Here is a 23,858-nt window from a genome sequence, read left to right as displayed (position 1 = left end):
CAATAAGGCCTCCTAGTGTTTATTCTGTTAAGAGCTGGAACTCTACCCAGACAGCTCAATGACAGGACTAGTAACTCTTCTTAGCTGTGAAAGGGTGGTTCATTGTTTAGCAATGTTCACACAGGGAGAATAGGTATGTTCACACAGGGAGAACAGCCTTTTTTAAAAATAAAACAAATATTTTATTATGCATTACAATAGAAACCAGCAAAGATAATACATTTGAATGGCGGCTCTGACCTGGAATGGACTTCCTGAATATTTATTTCTGCACTTAAAAAGACAAACTTGCTTCTGAAAGCTATCCAAAGGTAGGCTGGTGAGCCAATACCTAAATGCATGCGTTCCCACTGCGATAAGTCACTCTCCGAGCAGGTCCTAAGCACTATAATTCTCACATAGCATGTTATAAATAATTTAGTTCGAACACACCATTCGGTACCTCGTGTGCTACAACATCTGCTATAAAAGCATCGCTGGGGACTAAGGAACAGCGGTAGAAATGCACTGAAAAAAGTATCAGAACTGTGTTCTGGGAGAGGGAGAGGGTAGGGGGAAGCCGAGTGCAACACTTGACAAGGTGTTGCGGCCGGGGCATAGCAATAGTCTAAGTGACTAGTAACTAAGGCACCTATTACAACTTTACACTTACACTGGGCATGAATGGCGAAATCCTCTATATAGAATGGTGAATGTGGTCGTAAAAAGTAGAGGAATGGTAAACAGATACAAAGAAAAGTAGTGGAACGCCGCTCCCGACCGTTCCCGCTCACTTGGATCACTGCTAAGAAGGCGTTCATACATCAGTGAAGCAGGCAGGCACGATGATGGACATCTTTTGAGTAACAGCACAGCCTGGGCTCTGTGAAAATGGGCAATCCAAAGACCATCTTGTGTGAAAGGATACCCACCAACTAATTTCATCCCCACCCCGCCTTGATCCCGTCCGTGTGATAACACTTGCACAGTTTAGCTGTGGTGCTATGCAGAAAAGGGAACAGAGAAGATGTAAGTTATATGCAAACAAATTAAAAGGAGAAAAGAAGAAGGGAGTGTTGTGGGAGAATCACAAGAAAAAGATCTGGAAGGTAGGTTTGCCAGGGTGGGAGGTAGCGGATCTTCCCTCTGTTGTCTTGTCACACTCCTCCACAGTAGTGACAGTGGAATGAGCGGACCGTCACCAGAGGAGGCGGCATATATGCCTGACAATTTTGCACTGTCGCTAATGTGGCTAATGTGGAGGCGTGACACCAGAATGAACATGCAAAGAAACGGTTCCCGGAATTGGAGGTTGCCAGGTAAGTTTCCAGTCAATGCTAGCAACTGGCGCACAGGTTTCTAATGTGTCAGAGTGTTTGCACCCTCTGAAAAATCTGACAGCATCTGAATAGGTGTTAACTACCGAAAGTGTTGGCAACCCTTAATAAGACTTTTTCGGTAATTAACACCTAGCTGAGAAACAAATTCACTTTACCATTTTACTTGGAGGTAGATAGTGAAAGGGTGGCAGCCCAAAAATCGGAGAATAAAAACAATCCAAACGACCAAACTAATCACTGCACCTCTTTTGAAAGGAAAACAAAGTTAATTGCATGCAAAAGGGTCTCGGACGGTCCTGTCGCCCCAAACTGACACAGAGTTTATCTTTTCTCAAGACATTCCGAGGGTAATTCATAGAATTCAGCGCACAAGTGGCGCACGCGGCTGGCGCACAGTGTGCCCGTGCGAAACCCTGCGCCAGCCGCGTGCGCCAAAACCCATTTCCGCGCACAGCGTATTCATGGATACCAGCCACCAAAACCAGCCGTGGCGCAAAGTGGCGAAGCGACCCTGCAGCAGTGCCAGTTACGCCCCCAAGAACGCCTCTCGCACAGGGAAAAGCCATCAAAATCCCCAATCCAGCGCAAAGGGCTGCGCTAACCCTGTACCAGCACGGCAAGCAGGCTACGTGTATCACAGGGGTGCGCGGGAAGTACCTCACGTCATTTCAGCTGGGTATGTGCATTTCAGGGGTGCGCGGGAAGTTCCACACGCAAATGTCCTGGCTACGTGTATTTCGGGGTGCGCGGGAAGTTTCACACGCGATATCAGCAGGGTACGTGCATTCCAGGGGTGCGCGGGAAGTTCCACACGCGAATGTCCTGGCTACGTGTATTTCGGGGTGCGCAGGAAGTTTCACACGCGATATCAGCAGGGTATGTGTATTCCAGGGGTGCGCGGGAAGTTCCACACGCGAATGACCAGGCCACGTGTATTTCGGGGTGCGCGGGAAGTCTCACACGCGATATCAGCAGGGTACGTGCATTCCAGGGGTGCACGGGAAGTTCCACATGCGAATGTCCAGGCCACGTGTATTTTGGGGTGCGCGGGAAGTTTCACACGCGATATCAGCAGGGTACGTGCATTCCAGGGGTGCGCGGGAAGTTCCACACGCGAATGTCCAGGCCACGTGTATTTCGGGGTGCGTGGGAAGTTTCACACGCGATATCAGCAGGGTATGTGTATTCCAGGGGTGCGCGGGAAGTTCCACACACGAATGTCCAGGCCACGTATATTTCGGGGTGCGCGGGAAGGTTCACACGCAATATCAGCAGGGTACGTGTTTTCCAGGGGTGCGTGGGAAGTCACACACGCAAAGTCAGCAGGGTACGTGTATTCCAGGGGTGCGCTTGAAGTTCCACACGCGATTTCAGCAGGGTACGTGTATTACAGGGGTGCGCTTGAAGTTCCACACGCAATTCCATCAGGGTACGTGTACATCAGGGGTGTGCGGGAATTTTCACACGTGAATTCAGCAGGGTACGTGCATATCAGGGGTGCACGGGAAGTTCCACACGCGAATGTCCTGGCTACGTGTATTTCGGGGTGCGCGGGAAGTTTCACACGCGATATCAGCAGGGTACGTGCATTCCAGGGGTGCGCGGGAAGTTCCACACGCGAATGTCCTGGCTACGTGTATTTCGGGGTGCGCGGGAAGTTTCACACGCGATATCAGCAGGGTATGTGTATTCCAGGGGTGCGCGGGAAGTTCCACACGCGAATGACCAGGCCACGTGTATTTCGGGGTGCGCGGGAAGTCTCACACGCGATATCAGCAGGGTACGTGCATTCCAGGGGTGCACGGGAAGTTCCACATGCGAATGTCCAGGCCACGTGTATTTTGGGGTGCGCGGGAAGTTTCACACGCGATATCAGCAGGGTACGTGCATTCCAGGGGTGCGCGGGAAGTTCCACACGCGAATGTCCAGGCCACGTGTATTTCAGGGTGCATGGGAAGTTTCACACGCGATATCAGCAGGGTATGTGTATTCCAGGGGTGCGCGGGAAGTTCCACACACGATTGTCCAGGCCACGTATATTTCGGGGTGCGCGGGAAGGTTCACACGCAATATCAGCAGGGTACGTGTATTCCAGGGGTGCGTGGGAAGTCACACACGCAAAGTCAGCAGGGTACGTGTATTCCAGGGGTGCGCTTGAAGTTCCACACGCGATTTCAGCAGGGTACGTGTATTACAGGGGTGCGCTTGAAGTTCCACACGCAATTCCATCAGGGTACGTGTACATCAGGGGTGCGCGGGAATTTTCACACGTGAATTCAGCAGGGTACGTGCATATCAGGGGTGCACGGGAAGTTCCACACGCGAATGTCCTGGCTACGTGTATTTCGGGGTGCGCGGGAAGTTTCACACGCGAAATCAGCAGGGTACGTGTATTCCAGGGGTGCGTGGGAAGTCACACACGCGAAGTCAGCAGGGTACGTGTATTCCAGGGGTGCGCGGGAAGTTTCACACGCGATATCAGCAGGGTACGTGTATTCCAGGGGTGCGTGGGAAGTCACACACGCAAAGTCAGCAGGGTACGTGTATTCCAGGGGTGCGCTTGAAGTTCCACACGCGATTTCAGCAGGGTTACGTGTATTACAGGGGTGCGCTTGAAGTTCCAGACGCAATTCCATCAGGGTACGTGTACATCAGGGGTGCGCGGGAATTTTCACACGTGAATTCAGCAGGGTACGTGCATATCAGGGGTGCACGGGAAGTTCCACACGCGAATGTCCTGGCTACGTGTATTTCGGGGTGCGCGGGAAGTTTCACACGCAAAATCAGCAGGGTACGTGTATTACAGGGGTGCACTTGAAGTTCCACACGCGATTTCAGCAGGGTACGTGTATTACAGGGGTGCGCTTGAAGTTCCACACACAATTCCATCAGGGTACGTGTACATCAGGGGTGCGCGGGAATTTTCACACGTGAATTCACCAGGGTACGCGCATATCAGGGGTGCGCGGGAAGTTCCACACGCGAATGCCCTGGCTACGTGTATTTCGGGGTGCGCGGGAAGTTTCACACGCGAAATCAGCAGGGTACGTGTATTCCAGGGGTGCGTGGGAAGTCACACACGCGAAGTAAGCAGGGTACGTGTATTCCAGGGGTGCGCGGGAAGTTCCACACGCGATTTCAGCAGGGTACGTGTATCACAGGGGTGTGCTTGAAGTTCCACACGTGATTCCATCAGGGTACGTGTATTACAGGGGTGCGCGGGGAGCACCACACGTGAATTGCATGTGTGGGTCCTCCCAGGTGTTCCCTCTACACCCTCCACGGCCCCTGCAGGTGGCTCACACCACAGGGGCCTACCCTGCACATGTCCTGCAGACACCCCCTCCACCATGGCCATGGCCCCCAGCCAACCCACATGTCAACTTGCACTACTGCCCACCAATGCATATCCCCCTGCACCCCCAGCCACCAGGGGCACCCTCCACCAGGCTCCCACCCATGTCTCCCACCACCCCCACCCCCCAGCAGTGCAGGGGCACCCTCGACCAGACCCCCACCCATGTCTCCCACCACCCCCACCCCCCAGCACTGTGGGGCACCTGCCAGCAGGCCCCCACCCATGTCCAACTCATGTTCCGCTCCACCCCCACCCCCCAGCACTGTGGGGCACCTGCCAGCAGGCCCCCACCCATGTCCAACTCATGTTCCCCACCACCCCCACCCCCCAGCACTGTGGGGCACCTGCCAGCAGGCCCCCACCCATGTCTCCCACCACCCCCACCCCCCAGCAGTGCAGGGGCACTCTCCACCAGGCCCCCACCCATGTCTCCCACCACCCCCAGCCCCCAGCAGTGCAGGGTCATCCTCCACCAGGCCCCCACCCGTGTCTCCCACCACCCCCACCCCCCAGCAGTGCAGGGTCACCCTCCACCAGGCCCCCACCCATGTCTCCCACCACCCCCACCCCCCAGCACTGTGGGGCACCTGCTAGCAGGCCCCCACCCATGTCTCCCACCACCCCCACCCCCCAGCAGTGCAGGGGCACCCTCCACCAGGCCCCCACCCATGTCTCCCACCACCCCCACCCCCCAGCAGTGCAGGGTCACCCTCCACCAGGCCCCCACCCATGTCTCCCACCACCCCCACCCCCCAGCAGTGCAGGGTCACCCTCTACCAGGCCCCCACCCATGTCTCCCACCACCCCCACCCCCCAGCACTGTGGGGCACCTGCCAGCAGGCCCCCACCCATGTCTCCCACCACCCCCATGCCCCAGCAGTGCAGGGGCACCCTCCACCAGGCCCCCACCCATGTCTCCCACCACCCCCACCCCCCAGCACTGTGGGGCACCTGCCAGCAGGCCCCCACCCATGTCCAACTCATGTTCCCCACCACCCCCACCCCCCAGCACTGTGGGGCACCTGCCAGCAGGCCCCCACCCATGTCTCCCACCACCCCCACCCCCCAGCAGTGCAGGGGCACCCTCCACCAGGCCCCCACCCATGTCTCCCACCACCCCCACCCGTCAGCAGTGCAGGGTCACCCTCCACCAGGCCCTCACCCATGTCTCCCACCACCCCACCCCCCAGCAGTGCAGGGTCACCCTCCACCAGGCCCCCACCCATGTCTCCCACCACCCCCACCCCCCAGCACTGTGGGGCACCTGCCAGCAGGCCCCCACCCATGTCTCCCACCACCCCCACCCCCCAGCAGTGCAGGGGCACTCTCCACCAGGCCCCCACCCATGTCTCCCACCACCCCCACCCCCCAGCAGTGCAGGGTCACCCTCCACCAGGCCCCCACCCGTGTCGACCACCACCCCCACCCCCCAGCAGTGCAGGGTCACCCTCCACCAGGCCCCCACCCATGTCTCCCACCACCCCCACCCCCAGCACTGTGGGGCACCTGCCAGCAGGCCCCCACCCATGTCTCCAACCACCCCCACCCCTCAGCAGTGCAGGGTCACCCTCCACCAGGCCCCCACCCATGTCTCCCACCACCCCCACCCCCCAGCAGTGCAGGGTCACCCTCTACCAGGCCCCCACCCATGTCTCGCACCACCCCCACCCCCCAGCACTGTGGGGCACCTGCCAGCAGGCCCCCACCCATGTCTCCCACCACCCCCATGCCCCAGCAGTGCAGGGGCACCCTCCACCAGGCCCCCACCCATGTCTCCCACCACCCCCACCCCCCAGCACTGTGGGGCACCTGCCAGCAGGCCCCCACCCATGTCCAACTCATGTTCCCCACCACCCCCACCCCTCAGCACTGTGGGGCACCTGCCAGCAGGCCCCCACCCATGTCTCCCACCACCCCCACCCCCCAGCAGTGCAGGGGCACCCTCCACCAGGCCCCCACCCATGTCTCCCACCACCCCCACCCCCCAGCAGTGCAGGGTCACCCTCCACCAGGCCCTCACCCATGTCTCCCACCACCCCACCCCCCAGCAGTGCAGGGTCACCCTCCACCAGGCCCCCACCCATGTCTCCCACCACCCCCACCCCCCAGCACTGTGGGACACCTGCCAGCAGGCCCCCACCCATGTCTCCCACCACCCCCATCCCCCTGCAGTGCAGGGGCACCCTCCACCAGGCCCCCACCCATGTCTCCCACCACCCCCACCCCCCAGCACTATGGGGCACCTTCCAGCAGGCCCTCACCCATGTCCAACTCATGTTCCCCACCACCCCCACCCCCCAGCAGTGTGGGGCACCTGCCAGCAGGCTCTCACCAAGGTCCAACTCATGTTCCCCACCACCCCCACCCCCCAGCACTGTGGGGCACCTGCCATCAGGCCCCCACCCATGTCTCCCACCACCCCCACCCCCCAGCAGTGCAGGGTCACCCTCCACCAGGCCCCCACCCATGTCTCCCACCACCCCCACCCCCCAGCAGTGCAGGGTCACCCTCCACCAGGCCCCCACCTATGTCTCCCACCACCCCCACCCCCCAGCACTGTGGGGCACCTGCCAGCAGGCCCCCACCCATGTCTCCCACCACCCCCCCCAGCAGTGCAGGGGCACCCTCCACCAGGCCCCCACCCATGTCTCCCACCACCCCCACCCCCCAGCAGTGCAGGGTCACCCTCCACCATGCCCCCACCCATGTCTCCCACCACCCCCACCCCCCAGCAGTGCAGGGTCACCCTCCACCAGGCCACCACCCATGTCTCCCACCACCCCAATCCCCCAGCAGTGCAGGGGCACCCTCCACCAGGCCCCCACCCATGTCTCCCACCACCCCCACCCCCAGCACTGTGGGGCACCTGCCAGCAGGCCCCCACCCATGTCTCCCACCACCCCCCCAGCAGTGCAGGGGCACCCTCCACCAGGCCCCCACCCATGTCTCCCACCACCCCCACCCCCCAGCAGTGCAGGGCCACCCTCCACCATGCCCCCACCCATGTCTCCCACCACCCCCACCCCCCAGCAGTGCAGGGTCACCCTCCACCAGGCCCCCACCCATGTCTCCCACCACCCCCATCCCCCAGCAGTGCAGGGGCACCCTCCACCAGGCCCCCACCCATGTCTCCCACCACCCCCACCCCCCAGCACTGTGGGGCACCTGCCAGCAGGCCCCCACCCATGTCCAACTCATGTTCCCCATCACCCCCACCCACCAGCACTGTGGGGCACCTGCCAGCAGGCCCCCACCCATGTCCAACTCATGTTCCCCACCACCCCCACCCCCCAGCACTGTGGGGTACCTGCCAGCAGGCCTCCACCCATGTCTCCCACCACCCCCACCCCCCAGCAGTGTAGGGGCACCCTCCACCAGGCCCCCACCCATGTATCCCACCACCCCCACCCCCGAGCAGTGCAGGGTCACCCTCTACCAGGCCCCCACCCATGTCTCCCACCACCCCCACCCCCCAGCAGTGCAGGGTCACCCTCCACCAGGCCCCCACCCATGTCTCCCACCACCCCCACACCCCAGCACTGTGGGGCACCTGCCAGCAGGCCCCCACCCATGTCTCCCACCACCCCCATCCCCCAGCAGTGCAGGGGCACTCTCCACCAGGCCCCCACCCATGTCTCCCACCACCCCCACCCCCAGCACTGTGGGGCACCTGCCAGCAGGCCCCCACCCATGTCCAACTCATGTTCTCCACCACCCCCACCCCCCAGCACTGTGGGGCACCGGCCAGCAGGCCCCCACCCATGTCCAACTCATGTTCCCCACCACCCCCACCCCCCAGCACTGTGGGGCACCTGCCAGCAGGCCCCCACCCATGTCTCCCACCACCCCCACCCCCCAGCAGTGCAGGGTCACCCTCCACCAGGCCCCCACCCATGTCTCCCACCACCCCCACCCCTCAGCAGTGCAGGGTCACCCTCCACCAGGCACCCACACATGTCTCCCACCACCCCCACCCCCCAGCACTGCGGGGCACCTGCCAGCAGGCCCCCACCCATGTCTCCCACCACCCCCATGCCCCAGCAGTGCAGGGGCACCCTCCACCAGGCCCCCACCCATGTCTCCCACCACCCCCACCCCCCAGCACTGTGGGGCACCTGCCAGCAGGCCCCCACCCATGTCCAACTCATGTTCCCCACCACCCCCACCCCCCAGCACTGTGGGGCACCTGCCAGCAGGCCCCCACCCATGTCTCCCACCACCCCCACCGCCCAGCATTGCAGGGGCACCCTCCACCAGGCCCCCACCCATGTTTCTCACCACCCCCACCCCCCAGCAGTGCAGGGTCACCCTCCACCAGGCCCCCACCCATGTCTCCCACCAACCCCACCCCCCAGCAGTGCAGGGTCACCCTCCACCAGGCCCCCACCCATGTCTCCCACCACCCCCACCCCCCAGCACAGTGGGGCACCTGCCAGGAGGCCCCAACCCATGGCTCCCACCACCCCCATCCCCCAGCAGTGCAGGGGCACCCTCCACCAGGCCCCCACCCATGTCTCCCACCACCCCCACCCCCCAGCACTGTGGGGAACCTGCCAGCAGGCCCCCACCCATGTCCAACTCATGTTCCCCACCACCCCCACCCCCCAGCACTGTGGGGCACCTGCCAGCAGGCCCCCACCCATGTCCAACTCATGTTCCCCACCACCCCCACCCCCAGCACTGTGGGGCACCTGCCAGCAGGCCCCCACCCATGTCTCCCACCACCCCCACCGCCCAGCATTGCAGGGGCACCCTCCACCAGGCCCCCACCCATGTTTCTCACCACCCCCACCCCCCAGCAGTGCAGGGTCACCCTCCACCAGGCCCCCACCCATGTCTCCCACCAACCCCACCCCCCAGCAGTGCAGGGTCACCCTCCACCAGGCCCCCACCCATGTCTCCCACCACCCCCACCCCCCAGCACAGTGGGGCACCTGCCAGGAGGCCCCAACCCATGTCTCCCACCACCCCCATCCCCCAGCAGTGCAGGGGCACCCTCCACCAGGCCCCCACCCATGTCTCCCACCACCCCCACCCCCCAGCACTGTGGGGCACCTGCCAGCAGGCCCCCACCCATGTCCAACTCATGTTCCCCACCACCCCCACCCCCCCAGCACTGTGGGGCACCTGCCAGCAGGCCCCAACTCATGTTCCCCACCACCCCCACCCCCCAGCACTGTGGGGCACCTGCCAGCAGGCCCCAACTCATGTTCCCCAGCCAACATGTCATCACAATCTAGATCCCTGGTCCCTATGGTCAGCCTCCAAATGCAAAACACCCACCCGTGTATTGCATCCACCCACTCATAATTGGCAATTACATCATAGAACACCAATTGCAAGTTTCGAAACAAACACATTTCCCTCACATACACCCAATGGGTGTCAGTGAATCTCAAAACCCATATCACGATATGCATGAAACCAATGAGATACCACACATTGAAGTTCGATAAAAAAAATGTATTAAAGGGAACATAAATAGAATAAAAAATAAAGAAACAGAAATGGGAATGTACAAAAATGAAAAGATGCATGTCCGTGAAAAAAAGCAAAACCAAAACTCATAATCCAAAGTAATGGTGTCCAAAGTCACTGTCCACAAAAGAAAATCCAATGGGAAATAATAATTGAAAGCCATTGCTCCATGGGTAAATTGGGAAAGAAAAATACAATCCAACAGTGAACTATGTACATACTAACAAGCCAGGGTCCATTATCCCAACAAAAGAAAGGAAACCTATCTAACTACACTAACTAATAAAATAAACTATATACAAAAATGTGGCCAATGTCCAAAAGGTCCAAAATAAATTTTAAAAAAAAAAGGAAACCTAACACTACCTACATAAGTATGTACAAGGGCAGCGGGCTAGTCTGACGGCTCACTTTTGGATGTCCCGGGCCAGGGCATCATCAAACTCCTGCTCAATGTCCCGGAGGCGGTCGTCCTCCATGGCCCCGAGGGTCCGCAGGGCCATCGACGTGTCCACCTCCAACCCCCTGCGGATTGCCTCGAGGCACTCGGCCCGCCTCAGGGCCCTCCGCATGGAGTTCTCCGCCCTGACCATTGTGAGCCGTGCCTCTTCCGCCCGCTGCCGCTCCGCATCTATGGCGTGGCCCAACCGCTGCCACACGGAAGACACTCTCTGTCCTGGGTCCTCCTGCCCTCCGGCCGATGCCTGCCCCTCCGATGTTGAAGGCCCCGAGCCTTCATGGCTCCCACCATGTTGCTACTGCTGCTGTGCCTCTGCCCGTGCACTGCCTCCTGCTGCCTGCACATCCTCCGCCAGCTGGGGTGCAGTCGTTGATGTGGCCACCCCTGCTGGACGTCCGACTCCCGACTGTGGCAGGGATGCCTCCTCCACCAGCCTGGCCGCACCGTCAGAGGCAGCTCCACAGGGCACCCAGGTGACTGATGGGTGGGAAGATGGCACGGAGGACGACTGGCGCGTAGGGGGTTCAATTGAGGAGGGGGTCGTAGCAAGCCCCATCAAACGGAGGAATCCAGCCTGGGTGACCTGTCCCAGCAGGCTGACGTGGTCAACGAGCCATTCGCGATGACGTGCAGTCTCCTCATGAAAAGACTGCAGGTCACCTCGCATGGCCCGTTGACGCAACGCCACACCAGTCAGGACAGGCTCAACCCGGACCCGGATAGCCACGTCCGCAGGCAGAGGAAGGCCAGTTGTCGTTTGCTCATCCCCTGCCTGAAAACGGGTCTGGACGTAGGCATCCCTGCTGGTGCAAGATGATGCAGGGACAGGATCAGGGACAGGATTGCACACAGGCACCTCCGCGGTGGCCTGTGCTGCCTCCTGTCCCTGGTCCTGCACTGCACCACTAGCACCAGTGGGATCCCCACCTCCAGACCCCGTCTCTGTTGCTTGCACGGCCTCCTCCTCCACCAAACCCCCCACCAACCTGGATGACTCCTTGCCATCTTCCCCCGTTGGGCCCTGTGGGGTCCCAGCTGCCCCTTCTGCTGCCGAGGAGTCCAACTCCAACCTCCGCCTCTTGGACCTCCCCCTGGCAGCTGCGGCCTGGGACGCGGCACCAGACTCCTCACTCCCCGACGAGATGACAACATGGGAGGAGAGCCGGGCCTTGCGTCTCCGGCTGGCGGTGGGATCCCCGCCGCTGTGCTCCACAGCACCTTCTCCGCCCTCTTCATCAGTTGACGCTGCAGACAGGGAGAAATAAAACACAGGCATCAGGGCACTGTACAATGGACACATACACACATGACAGTTGTACATGAGTGGCATTGGCAAACCTCAGACATGTCATCACAATCCCCAACACACATGTCATTTCAACTCGCACACATGAGCCATACCACAGCCATATCGCAACTGCCAGCACCATCCATACCCATACAACAGCATGAGCAGGCAAAGCTGAGCCAGACATCACATGCAACACAGGAAGTGCACCACACATGTACACACACCACCACACTTGCATGCATGTGTACACCTCTGCCAAGTGTCGCAGTGTTCAGATGGGCATCCATGTCACATCTGCCAATCAGGCTTCCACATCCGGCTGTCACATGCATCCATGTTGCATCACTGTTGCACCCTTGTCAAATACACACAAATGCACATGTACACAGTGCTGATACATGCAGCTGAAAACAACATACATGCGTGACATCACGGACATGTCTACTTACATACACATTCATCCAAACATGTGTGCCCACACAACTGCATTTGGCATGCAAGCCTACACACACAAGCACCATCCATGTCTCACACATTCCAGCCCTCGCATGTGTTAGCACCACGGCCCTGTACACCCCCACCCATACTCGACCCCATACAAACAGATGTGCAACCTGCACACTACTGAAACATCACCACACGCACAGCTCACAATCAGGATGCATGTACACTTACTGCTCGACTCCAGACGGGTCTGCCTCTCAAGGACCTGGACGTGGAGCGCTGGGGAGATGCGTTCTAGGACCCTCATCTGATCTTCCGACAAGTGGCCCCGGCGCTCCTTGGCATCCGCTGCCTTCAACAGTCGCCGGGCCTTGTTCAGGGTCCTGGACCTGAAGTCCTCCCAGCGCTTCTTGACATGTTGGAAGTCGCGGACTGCCACCCCCTCCGCGTTGATGGCAGTCACGATGTCAGTCCAGATCCGAGTCCGTCCTTCCTTGTCGGCGCGGGAACTTCCGAAGAGGGCATCATACTGCCCCAGGACTTGCTCCACCAGGACACCAACTTCGGTGGCACTGAAGCTGGTGCCCCTCTGCCTCTCTGGCCGGGGGTTGTCAGTGGTGCCAGATGTTGCATTGCCCGACATGACAACCCCAGAGGCAGGAGTGGGTGGGCAACTGGGTCCTGGGGCTGGGCTGTGGAGTGATGGAATCCCAGTCGGGAGTCTTCGGTTCCAGCAGGGGTGGTCACAGCAACAGCACCCCTGGCTGATGTGCAGGCAGCAAATGGTAGGGCACGTGGGCAGCAGGCAGTCAGGCAGCAGCAGATGGCAGGTGGGAGCGTGCTCGGGGCTCTGGGGTGCAGTAGTTCGGCCTTCTGGGCAGGAGCGTGGTCTTCCGTGTGCTTACATGTGGCCAGCTTGATACGGAGTGATTTGGCACGTGAAAATTCGGCACGTCAGCGTGTAATTCGAGGAAAGGCCCTTAGCGCGTAAGCGCGTCTGCACGCATACGCAATTTCATTAGACAGAAGGCCCCTGAAGCGCAAGCGCCCCTGTGACGTGATGCGCACAGGCGTGCATGGGCATTTCAGCGCACGTGAAAAACTGCACGTCCGGGTGTAATACGAGGAAAGTGCCCATGCGCGTAAGTGACGTGCCTTTCGTGGAGACCGACGTGTGTTACTGCTTCCTGTTGTTTCGCGCGCCATCACAACTTCACAGCTATCAAGGACGTATCTCTTCTTTTGGCGGGGGTATTGGCTACGCATCTTTTTCTGCATCGCGCTAGTCAGACGGTGAGTCGCACACGCTCTTTTTCCCACTGCGGGTGCCCCTGTGTATCGCACCCATTTTCGATGTCATAGTAGCCTGCGTGTCCCACGCATACGTGTTATTCGTGTTACTGGGTGCCACCGCGTACTGCGGGAGGTTGAATCCACGCACGTAGGCTGCAGGGTTGCATGCACGGTTTTACTGCAGTTTTGGGGTGCCTGAGCGTTGCGTGACCCGTCACTACATCACCGGGGTCACATACAGCCTTGCAGGTGCAGGGGGGCTGTTAACATCTTGCTTCCCACCCCCTTCACCCCAATTGCCCAGGTCAATTGTGGTGTACACCTCCCATTGGCACCACTCCATCTGTGCCAGCACTACTACATCTGTGCCATGGTTGGGAGGGCACCAAAGGTGAGGGGCGCCTCAGCTGGGCATCCTCCTCGTGGCAGGCGTGGTCGGGGACGTGGCCGTGGTGACCAGGGAGTAGGGGGACTCCAGGGTGTCCAGGGCGGCCACAGAGGGGGAAGAGGCAGGGATGCGCCACTTGAGCACAATGTTGTGCCATGTGTCGGTGCAGTCATGCCACCACCCCCTGTGGTTCCGGGGGATGCAGCTTCTGTATCTGGCACTGGCGCCCGTGTGACCCGGCAGTCCGTTCCATCGACTGCCACGGGCCCAAGGGTAGTGGTAGCTGCAGGTGCAGCTGTGGACACCGCCACCCAGGCTCGGGGTCTGCCAGCGCAGGCTGCGTTGGCACTTGAAGAGCCCTTGGTAGATCTCCAACAGGCCAGGGGGGAAACCATAGGGGCAGGCCGGGCTGCTCAGACCAAGACACGTGTCCCTGGGGCAGTCATGTCATCTGCTGCCCCGAACAGCCGGGTGTTGGCAAGTGAAGGGGCAGATGCACCCAACAGCACCCCGGTTGTGAGTCTGCCAACCAGGACCGTTGCGGTCAATGACCCTGCCACAGCTGGTGTTTCTGCGCAGGGTCCATTAGTGGGCACCCAGCTGCCACTGACACAAGTCAGGCCTTTGGTCATCCCTCCACCTGCCACTCCCTTGGCTCAATCCACCAAACCTACTGGCCATACTGGTCAGGGCAGCATTAGCCAGCCAGGGTCTGCGCCACAGTCCAAGAGGAGGAAGGTTGCACCGGCAGCACAGGCTGGGACCCCACACACAGCCACGACCTCCTGCACGTCGAGGAAGAAGCCTTTCTGTAAGCAGGAACTGGACTTCCTCGTGGACTACGTGCGGGGCCACAGCTGTGACATGCTAGTGGGTGCCAATAGTCAGACTACGGCTGCCCAACGTGACACCCACTGGAAGAATGTTGCGGAACATGTCAGTTCATTCGGACATGAGGTGCGCATGGCGCAAGAGTGCAAAAAGCATTGGAATGACATCAAACGCAGCACTAAGGCTAAGCATGCCTCTAATTACAACTTGACTCTGGTGACTGGCGGTGGGCCTGCACCAGAGGAGGAAGAGCTCACTCCGCATGAGGCACTCATTGCGGAGTTCATGAGGCACTTGTTGCGGAGTTCATACCACCTGAATTGGTCGAAGGAGTGGGAGAGATGCTGGACTTTGATGCCCAGTCCAGTGAGTGTTGATGCATGTTTTGTTGAGGACGTGTGTGTTTCACTTATGGGATGTGTTGTGCATGATTGCCGCTACATGTGACGTGTACATGGTTCTGATGTGTAAGTAATGCAATGCTTCCGTCATGCATGTCTCCTCTGCCTGCATGCGGGGACTCCATGTAGGCATGCTCCCTTGCCCCTCCTCCGCCGCCACTCTGCACCCCAGTTCCACCTTTGCACTGGTGTTCTTCAATCTTGCCAATGTGTACTTTCTTGTTCATGCGTCCTGTGTAGATGCTAACTTCCAGCGTAGAATCTGCCAAACATATGCTGTGTGGTACAGCCTTAGTACTTGATGCAGGGTATCTCACTTGTACTGTGCATAGGTCAGATCTCCCGCAGGGACATGAGTGCCCATTCATGCTCCATGTGCATTGCACGCATGGCCCTATGTGTCCTTGACTGGATGATCACTGTAATACAAGTCCTTGGTTACATACATTGCTGCCATCTCATCAGCCTTCCCATGTCAACTGTGGCTCAGTCCTGCGTTGCACACATGTTTAGGGTCTGACAATCTGTGTGGCTCACAGGCCTCAGCCTGTTCAATGGCCAATGCCTCTGTCCAACTGTGGTCGTGTCTTCTTCACACATGGGCGGAATCCAGAGTTTTCATCATGTGTCCTGCTTACTGTCCCTGCATCATTTGCAGTGTTGTCACTTGAATCACATTCAGCTGTTGATGCCAGTCAACACTGCCTGTCAATACACAGGTGTATGGTCAGCCTTTTGATACCATGCTAGGCATCCCTGCTTTGGTACTGGGGTGGAGGGATGCTTGGCTTCTAGATATGGTACACATTGAATGCACAATGCACGTGATGTCTGAATTTGACATTGCACTGCCTTCACATTTCCTGGCACACACCATGGAGTCCTTGTACATGTAGGTAGTGAGTGGCGTACACATTTTCTGCACTGCATAGACCCACTTCCATGGAAACTGCCACCTTTCAACAGGTCTGATCACAGTAGCAAATCAAAGTTGACCCAGCATGCATGGCAGGTTATATGTTGTGTGTCACATGTCTGCCTGATGCGTTTGCTGTCGGTGTGTGTGTGTGTTGTGTGCTTCTGACATGTGTAGTGACCTTTTTTCTCTCTATTTTTCAGGTGATGACGCAATGGAGGCAAGGATGGTGTTGTCATGCCAGACACAGGGTTGGTATCACTACATCAACCCAGCACTAGTGGGGGTCATGGGGTGGTAGGCCACGAAAAGCCCCAAGTGCTACAGTCCATCTTGTCTCTGGCTGCCTATGAGTCCAGCCTTGATGACGACTCTGACGTCCATGTTGAGTTGGATGAGCATCAAGTCCATGGGCCTCATTACGAGTCCGGCGGTAACCGCGGCGGTAAAACCGCCTGGTTACCGCCGGACTCGTATTACCATTCCGCCTCCGTGATTCCCGGAATTACCGGGGCATTACAACCCCGGTTTTCCGGGAATCACGGAGGCGGAATGGTGTAAATCCCCATTCCCATTGAGTCCTATGGGACTCAATGGGAATCGGGATCATGGAAACACCGGCAGCATCTCGTAATGCTGCCGGTGTTTCCTCGTCCGCCTGCATGCGGGAGGTGTTAAACCCGCCAGGTCAGACCTGGCGGGAACATCACCTCCCGCCTGCAGGGGTCGGGATCAGGCGGTCCGGAAACAACGGTGGCGGCGGGTTTACCGCCACCGTTATTTCCGGACCGCCAGGGTCGTAATGAGGCCCCATGTGTCAGGGGAGAGTGATTCTGATGTGGACATTCCTCTGTCTGCGACACCTGCACTGAGGGATCAGACAGTCTTGGTTCCTCCGCCCGTGGTGGATCGGGACGCAGGGTCACCCTCCACACCAGTCACTGATGTGCCTAGGACATCACGTCAACGGGGGCATGTAGTCGTGCAGCCGCGGGCGGTGCCAACACAGCGAGAACCCCTGTCCTTGGGTCCCGCAGGGGTCAAGCCCGGCAACGCGGTTGCCACGTGCAACCGCAGTATACTGAGTGTGAGCAAGACATGACTGCCAATTCAGAAGGGCAGGGGGCAGCAATGGAGAACATCGCTGAGAGCATGGAACGTGTGGCCCGATCTGTGCTCCCCTCTGCTAGGCACAATGCACGTGATGTCTGAATTTGACATTGCACTGCCTTCACATTTCCTGGCACACACCATGGAGTCCTTGTACATGTAGGTAGTGAGTGGCGTACACATTTTCTGCACTACATAGACCCACTTCCATGGAAACTGCCACCTTTCAACAGGTCTGATCACAGAAGCAATTCAAAGTTGACCCAGCATGCATGGCAGGTTATATGTTGTGTGTCACATGTCTGCCTGATGCGTTTGCTGTCGGTGTGTGTGTGTGTTGTATGCTTCTGACATGTGTAGTGACCTTTTTTCTCTCTATTTTTCAGGTGATGACGCAATGGAGGCGGAGGATGGTGTTGTCATGCCAGACACAGGGTTGGTAACGCTACATCAAAACAGCACTAGTGGGGGTCGTGGGGTGGTAGGCCACGAAAACCCCCAAGTGCTACAGTCCATCTTGTCTCTGGCTGCCTATGAGTCCAGCCTTGATGACGACTCTGACGTCCATGTTGAGTTGGATGAGCATCAAGTCCATGTGTCAGGGGAGAGTGATTCTGATGTGGACATTCCTCTGTCTGCGACACCTGCACTGAGGGATCAGACAGTCTTGGTTCCTCCGCCCGTGGTGGATCGGGACGCAGGGTCACCCTCCACACCAGTCACTGATGTGCCTAGGACATCACGTCGACGGGGGCATGTAGTCGTGCAGCCGCGGGCGGTGCCAACACAGCGAGGACCCCCGGTCCTTGGGCCCCGCAGGGGTCAAGCCCGGCAACGCGGTCGCCGCATGCAACCGCAGTATACTGAGTGGGAGCAAGACATGGCTGCCAATTCAGAACGGCAGGGGGCAGCAATGGAGAACATCGCTGAGAGCATGGAGTGTGTGGCCCGATCTGTGCTCCCCTCTGCTAGGCAGGTGCTTCTCCAGCATCAGGCGGCACGGTCCACGGCCCGCTCGCTCAGGCTGGGCATGGCGGCCTCATACAGGGCACGCCAGGCTGAAATGTCGTCTCTGTGTCAAGCAATTGCTGCTCACGCAGAGGCGCACATGGATGCCCTGAGGGAGGAGTATGCTTCCCTCAGATCCACTCTGGGTGTCCTTATGATGTCCCAGAGGCGGCAGGCAGAGGAGAGGTTTGCACAGCTTGAGCGTACCATCTCCGCTAAGCTACAGGCTTGCCGGGAGGTGCAGCGGTTGTCCAGCCAGGCCTTGCAGGAGGAACTCCGTGTTACACGTGCTACCTTGCAAGAGGAAGCACGTGTATCACGTGAGGTTCTGCATGCAGACCTACGTCACATCGCCACACAGAACCAGGCTCACCCGTCCGGCAGACTTACTGCCGACGAGGGGCAAGCTGCGGCTAGGCGTGGCCAGGCTACTGTGCCACGTCCTCCTTTCCAGGATGAGCCAGACTCGGACGACCATCTATCTCCCACATAGGTCGGGCTGGGCAGGCGTTGAGCCCATGGAGGCTTTTTTTTTGGCTCAGCATCATTGCATGTGGATGTTGAACAGCACCCTGTACCTCCCCCCTCCTGGGTGCCTCCTCTCCCCCCCGGGTCGTATGTGGCCATTTTTGATTTTTCTTTTAGTTTAGTTAGTTAAGTTTCTGTTTGATAGTTAGTTTAATTAGGTAATGTAGGTTTTCCATAGTTAGTGTAATTAGTTAATAGTTACTATAGTTTAAAATTGCCCGTCTATTGTGCTTTCATGTGACGGTGCGGTGCTTTGTGGCTTTTGAAGGCATCCACTGTCTGTTCCAGCTGGGCCCTTCAGGCTTGTCTTGTGTATGTGTTTGCTGCTTGGGGTCCTTGACTCACATATGCCACTCCTGCCTCCCTTATCCATGGGCTCGCAAGGATGGTTCGGTGTTACAAAATTTTACACAAGGGCCTTGGACTGTCATATCTTTGGCATGTCTGGTGCTGTGTGACTTGTGTTTACACCCCGAGTGGGGATGATTTTGGTGTTATTGTCCACTGTTCAGCTTTTACTAGATGGGGTGTTTCATGACTCTCTGACATGGTTAAGTAATGAGATGCCTGAAGAGACACACACAGATGACCTTGAAGCATTAATCATGTGTTTCATGCCCTTTCTGCAGGGGGATTAGCCTCCAGAGCACCTAAGCCAGCAGACATGGCCCATTGTACGAAGGAATTCTGGACACGTTTGTTGGTGCCCACATGCACATGTGTGCACAAGCAGAGGCACAGGGATTGCAGACCTACATCCTAGAACTGCTGACGTGTTCCAAGGAACTCCAGGCAAGGTGAGCAGCACAGGGGGGCCACTACACAGCAAAGCTTGCACCAGGCGAGTTGCACATGCAGGCTTAGTCACAGCACTGAGGGTGAGCTTGGACAAATATTGGTGTTGAAGCACACAATGCAGCTCAGATGTGTTGGTGGACTGATGGCTGTTGATTGTAGGGTTGTCTGGGACACCTGCAGGGGCAGTGGCACATGCCCTCCGGTACACCAAGGTCCATTGAGGCACTTGTATCAACCATGTAGCCTTCCGAGACATGGAAAGGGGCAGCTCACAGGGACATACAGCAAGGGACATACTCAGGTGCAGTGCATTTCATTTCCATGTACTTTATGATAAATGCACTGCCAACTTTGTTTCGGTCATGGTGGTACGCAACTTGCTCTGAAGTCATGGCTTGCTATATGGGTCTGTCTGCTTACCCAGGGAACATTGCATGTTGTGTGAATTGTGACACATTGGTGTTCCATTTGCCACGCACCCACCGGCGGCTGACTTACTGCATTGACTGTGTATGTCCCATCACAGGGGTAATGTTATATATGGGTATGAAGCATCTACACCAGATTGTCTGCTTGTAGAGTAGTTTGTTGCTATGGGGCATGTTTGGTGGTGTGTTTTTGTGTAATTGGCACGTACAGGTTGTTGACTGTGGCTCTCTTTGCAGCATTGCAGTGCTCCTGTACCCGGACCTGAGAGTGCGCAGGCAGGAGGCCAGCACTCAAAACCAGAGCTAAGTGTCTTGTTGTTTTTCTTTCAAACTGCTCTGCATAGCCTTGCTGGGGGGGTGCACTAATGCATGGATGTATGTGTGATTCGATTTGGTATGTTTTTTTCCCCCTAATCACCCGGAATCCTATGCAATTTTGAACCCTGTACCCTCTACCCGGTGTTCCTGCTTCCCGTACCTATCCAAGCAACGTTCCCTAACCCTCTTTCCCCGCTGGGGTTGCGGATGCCTGTGTAAGCCCCGAACTTGCAGGCACCAAAACCCTAGAGGGGGTGGTTGGTTCGTACCACTCCTAAGCCTGGACTACAGAAGGCCATGACAATGATGTCCACGTTTGTTTGGATTGTGTATGTGTTCATGCAGGTAGTACATTTTCGCACATTTCCTACTTTCATGTGTCATTCCTCCTCCCCTCTCCTGCCACTCATTCCAGTTATCCAGTGTGCCAACACCTGTCCCGACTGCATATCCCTGAACCTCCTTCCCCACCAGGGTCTCAGGGGCCTGTGTGAGTTTGACCTTGCAGGCACCCGGGACACGGTGGGGGTGGTTGTTGCATGACACTCCCGCGCCTGTACACGGGACCTGTGACAATACACATCCGTTCATGATGCATCATCCTATGTTATGTACCACACATGGTTCACATCCTGTTGTGACATTGTTTTACTGTGCTACCTTGGTTGTTGGATCATTGTGGTAGTACTTGGCCTTTGTGAGGTACTGCTACGTCAAGTCATCTACTGGAGGGTGTTCGGGTTCGTTTTTATGCCTTGGATTTTGTGATTTTGGAAATGAGTGTGGATTATGAGGGTGCAGGCATCTTTTTACACACAAGGTGGGAGATGGTGACGAAGGGTAAAGGTGATCATGTGGCCAGGTGGAATTGAGGGTTGAAGGCTCCATCACCCAGGTGCAGTTGTTCAGTGGGTCATGGTCATTTGTGAGGGAGGGGGGTTGTTGTTGATAGTTGCCTTGCCCTGCAGTGTGATGGGAACTCTGACATTGTAATGGTGGTATCCTATGTACATGTTGTGTTCTGCTGATCAATGCCTGTTAATGTGTTGTGTTTAGCTTTCAGGTGTGAGGGGATAGTTGTGTTTGACATGCTGGGGTGTACACATGGTGAATGTTCACATGTGATGTGTAGAGAACACTGATGGTCACTTGAGTGCACATGCAAATGTTGAGTGCATGTCCTTGCAGACCCACACCCTTGCACTCTGATGCACTACGTGTACTACCACCCTTGCATATCCACGTGTACACTGTTTGCCTTCTGGTGGCCACTGTGTCCCTGCAGCACATGTTCTGTGACCAATTATGGATCCTGTATATGCCTAATTTGGTTTTTGATGTGGTCTGCACACAGAAGCTGCAGTGTTGATTTTGCAATGCACAATGTGCATGTACACAGGCATTCATTGTTATGTTACGTCTACAACTCTTGTAATGCATTTGGAAATGACTTATTTTGGGTGGGAGGTTGTTGGTCTGTCATTTCATCTGATTCCTGGTCAGGCATCATTGTCTGATGCCACTGTACATTTTGGACATGGCAATGTGGACCTTATTGTTGCTGTGTTGGTGTATGGGTATTGCTTGCCATGTCATGTTGTGGTTTGGGAGGGTTTGAGTGACATAACAGTGATGGCCATGGCCTGTTGTGCAGGTGTGTGTGATGCACACCTTGCATGTCAGGGTCATCCGCTTCTCAGAGCAACTAGCTGGGGGTAGATCTCTCTCCGCGGCAGGGCCCTCCCTCTGGAACAGCCTTCCTGCCTCACTTGAACTTGAGGGGAACCATCTCCGGTTCGGGAAGCACCTCAAGACCTTCCTCTTTGCTTCTGCTTTCTCTCTGCCTCTCCTTTGCGGAATTCTTCACTGGAACTGCACTGGATCTGCAACTGGGCCACTCTCACCGACCTCGGTCCCTGGCCCAGCCACTCTCCACTTGCACTGGCTCCCTGGCAACCCCTGCACTGCGGTACTGTCTCTCTATCCCTACAGCCCCCCGTTCCCAGCACTTGTCTGCACTTACCTTTGCAGTTGCCAGCAGCTGACCTGTGTATTTGTTTTTTGGTCTACTTCCCCTGTACTGCACTCCCCCCCTCCCCTTCCCCTTGCACTTTTCCCTTCCCCCTACCCCTGCACTTGCACAATCTGAATGACACCTGGCCTAGTTGTACCGTTGTCTGTCTTCCCTTGTTCCCCACTCCCTGCCTCATCGCACCTTGAAATACTTGTGTATAGGCCATATCATGTCATATGTCATATGTGTGCCTTTTGGTCACACAGGATAGCTTGTGTTTAAGCAGCTAGGGATGCAGACGATGTGGCACTTCCATGGCAACATTCTCAGGGTGGTAGGGTTGTGACAGTTGATTGTCTCTTTGTCATCATCGTTTGTCACCTGGTATGTGCCAGGCCTGTGTGCACTCCGCAGGGGTGGGAGTTTAGGTGAAAAATGTGGCCACAAACTGGGTCCGGGCTTCCTCGCCACATGCCCTGTCCCCTCCCATGGGCAGCGCCTGTGCCTGTGGTTGGGGATGTGGGGGCACCACCATGTCCACCGGTACGCCCTGCCGTGTTGCAACATTGTGCAGGACACATCCTGCCACAATGATCCTGCACACTACTGGTGGTGCATAGAGTAGTTGCCCGCCAGAGCGGTCAAGGGAGCGGAAACGTGACTTGAGCACTCCGAATGTGCGCTCCACTATGGCCCTGGTTGCAATATGGGCGGCTTTGTATCTTACCTGGGGTGGTGTGGTGGGGTTCCGGATTGGCGTCATCATGTGGTTGCTCAGAGGGTAGGCACTGTCCCCTGGGGAGGTGCTAGTTGAGATTGTTAGGGTTTGGGTATTTGTCTGTGTGTGACTTGCATGCATGTGCAAGGGCATTTGTACTCACCTAGGAGCTATGTGTCGCCATGCTGCCCAGCTTCCAGGGCCCGGCTCAGGGCGGACATTCTGTATATGAAACTGTCATGGGTGGAGCCAGGGTAGTTTACATAGACAGAGGTGATGATTCCCTTTGCATCGCATACCACCTGTACATTGTTGGAATGCCAGTGCTTGCGGTTTCGGTAGATGTGCTCAGTGGCCCTAGGTGGACGTAGGGCCACATGGGTGCAATCTATGGCACCTAGCACTTTGGGGAAGTGTGCCACCCTGAAAAAATCCAGGACAACGGCCTGCCTTTCTGCGGGTGTTCTGGGCATGTATATGTGCCTGCGGACTGAGGGGCGCGCTGTCATGATTGCCAGTACCTGGTATAGGCAGCGTGACTGCGTGGCCTGTGAGACCCCCCCCCCCACTATAGCAGTAGTCCGCTGAAATGACCCAGTGGCCAAAAAATGCAGGACATTGAGAAGCTTCTCCAAGGGGCTCAATGCTTGGGAGCAAAGGGTGGGGGATGTAAGGTCATCTTCCCACTCCCTGACCAGGTCTAGGATGATGTGGGGTGGAAACCTATACCTGCCATAGACCTGATCGTCAGGCATCC

This window comes from Ambystoma mexicanum, chromosome 3q, assembly GCF_040938575.1.
Source record: "Ambystoma mexicanum isolate Mex_15411 chromosome 3q, UKY_AmexF1_1, whole genome shotgun sequence".
NCBI lineage: Eukaryota > Metazoa > Chordata > Amphibia > Caudata > Ambystomatidae > Ambystoma > Ambystoma mexicanum.
Note: the sequence above shows the minus strand (reverse complement) of the source record.